This window comes from Cebus imitator, unplaced genomic scaffold (assembly GCF_001604975.1).
Source record: "Cebus imitator isolate Cc_AM_T3 unplaced genomic scaffold, Cebus_imitator-1.0 Scaffold88, whole genome shotgun sequence".
NCBI lineage: Eukaryota > Metazoa > Chordata > Mammalia > Primates > Cebidae > Cebus > Cebus imitator.
In genome coordinates, this window is record NW_016107403.1 from 4693650 (window position 1) to 4696443 (window position 2794).

General features: G+C 34.6%; 1 non-coding gene across 1 annotated transcript; it reads left to right on the forward strand.

Annotated features, from left to right (window-relative positions):
- The first annotated feature begins 1387 nt into the window (after positions 1-1387).
- On the forward strand, positions 1388-1494 carry LOC119472188. Its single transcript, XR_005201302.1, has one exon. It is a non-coding gene; the product is annotated as a U6 spliceosomal RNA (small nuclear RNA).
- Positions 1495-2794: the final 1300 nt, after the last annotated feature.

Sequence of the window (2794 nt, forward strand, 5' to 3'; positions counted from 1 at the left end):
GGTTGGTTCCAAGTCTTTGATATTGTGAACAGTTCCACAATAAACACACATGTGCATGTGTCTTTATAATAGAATTATTTATAATTCTTTGGCTATGTACCCAGTAATTAGATTGCTGGTATATATGGTATATATATATATATATATATATATATATATATATATAATATATGGTATTTCTGGTTCTAGATCCTTGAGGAATCGCCACACTGTCTTCCACAATGGCTGAACTAATTTACACTCCCACCAACAGTGTAAAAGCATTCCTATTTCTTTTCATCCTCTCCAGCATCTGTTGTTTCCTGACTTTTTAATGATCACAGTTCTAACTGGTATGAGATGGTATCTCATTGTGGTTTTGACTTGCATTTCTCTAATGACCAGTGATGATGAGCTTTTTTCATATGTTTGTTGGCTGCATAAATGTCTTCTTTTGAGAAGTGTCTGTTCATATCCTCCTCTCACTTTTTGATGTTTTTTTTTTCTGTAGCAAGAAACTTAAAATTTACTCAGTAATTTTTGCTCTAGTCATCATGCTATACAATAGAATGCTTGAACTTATCTCTTTCATCTGAGATTTTTATAGCCTTTTTGCTAGACCAATCCCCTAGCTTCTGGAAACCACCATTTTGCTTGTGTGAGTTCAACTTTTTTAGATTCTATATATAAGTAAGATTATGTGGTATTTGTCTTTCTGCTCCTGAAATTTCTCTCAAAGTAGGTTCTCCAGGTTCTTTCATGTTGTCATCAAGAGCAGGATTTCCTTCCTTTTTATGGCTGAAGGGTTTTCCATTGTGTATATACGCTACATTTTCTTTATTCATTCACCCAACATTTACCATGTTATGAGAAGAAGGCAATTCCTCTGTTTCATGAATGGAATCCTCTAAAAAGTTCAACAGACATATATGAAATTTCAGAAACATTCTTATTAAATTGGGAAATGTGAAAGAGGGAAAGGATGCCCTCTTTCACAGTGTCTATCCAGCATCATCTTAAAGTTCTAGCCAATACAATAAAATTGAAAAAAAAAGTTACATATATTGGTAATAAATCACCCAAACATATATTTTTCAAAAAATATAATTTTTATACATAGAGTCAATGTACTCAACTGTGGCAAAGCAAAGTTAAAAGAGTTCTATAAGGCATCTAGGATCAAAACACAACAATTTTCACATATGTATCAGCTATTAGGTTGGTGCAAAACTAATTGTGGTTTTTGAAAGTAACTTGGTGAAAACCACAATGACTTTTGTGCCAACCTAAAATGTCAACAGTTGTGAAAAGAAGTTTAGCTTTTCACTCTATGTTTGTACTGTTTTAGTTTATGTGCATATATGTTGTAGTTTCTATATATGTGTTACTCTTGTGACAAATCAGTCTGGTGCTCGCTTTGGCAGCATATATACCAAAATTGGAATGATACAGAGAAGATTAGCCTGGCTCTTGTGCAAGGACAACATGCAAATTCATGAAGTGTTCCAGATATTTCCTATGGGATAATCATCTTCAGTGACCTGGAAGCCCTTGAGGTGGGCTGGGTGGTAGAAGGAGAGGCCCTCCTGGTGGAAGCAGGGTACAGAAACCAGGATTTGGAGTGGGAAGGGGGATTGCTCCATGTCAGTCAATCTTCATGGATCTACATGGAGCCATACAAAACTTAGATCCTACAGAATGGTGAATTTCTTCAACCAGCCATCATGGAGTATGGCCACAGTCTGTTAACTGCTTAAGTTTGTATATTAAAAAAAAAAAATCTGGCTGCTGTGTGGAGAACAAATATAAGGAGAGAAAAGTGAAGGCAAAGGGATTTAAAATGGCTGGTTTAGAAGCGTATGAATTGGACTAAAGTTGAAGGAAGACATCAAGATAGAGACAAGTGGGTGTGTTTAACTTTAAAATTAGAATTGATATATTTTACTTATATGAGTGGTAGGCATGAATGTGTTATTAAGGATAACTCAGATGTTAAAAGGGAAACAATTGCATGGATGTTAAGGTTATCAGGTAGGCACAACCCTGAATACAGAGTTGTGATGCATTGTGGAGAAAACTAGGAAAGCAGTAAAATTTGGGAGTAGTTGACACACAGCAAAGGCAGAGTACAATTGAAGGGATGAGAAATAGACGTGAGGAAAACCATCTCTTCTTTTGTGGTATGGACTAATGAGGAAAACATGGCTACAGATGTGTCATGTTCAACAATGTACTCATTCTATGTGGGTACCCATAGAAGCCATGTATATTAGAAACAAAGATGTTAACTGGTTAGAAGTACAGGTTTTGAAGGCAGATAGGTCTGCTATCAGTATCAACTTTGCTACTTAATATCTGGGTTAGTGACTTGGGACAACTTATTTAATCTCTCTAAGCATTTGTTTCTTCATCTGTATTGAAAAGAATAATGTCTGTAGTATTTCCCTCATTATAAGCCTGTGAAGATCGCTAAATATACAACATAAACATGACAAATTATGATCACTCATACATAGGTAACATTCAGTGAAAGTTTTCTCTGACTGTTAGAGTTCTGTATGTTACTATTATGCAAGAAATCTGCAATTGTCCATTAAACCATACATTATGAAACATAAAGAAAACTATGTCATAAGTTTAACACTGTACTTGATACCACTGAAAAACTATAATAGCATTAAATTAAATTTGAATGAATTGAAAAATTAAAATAGTGCTTAGTAGTTCAGACTTAAAAACTCCCTATTCCATGATAACTCATTAAGTTAAAGACAACATACAAAATATTTACACACCTATTCCCAGGTGAGAGGCT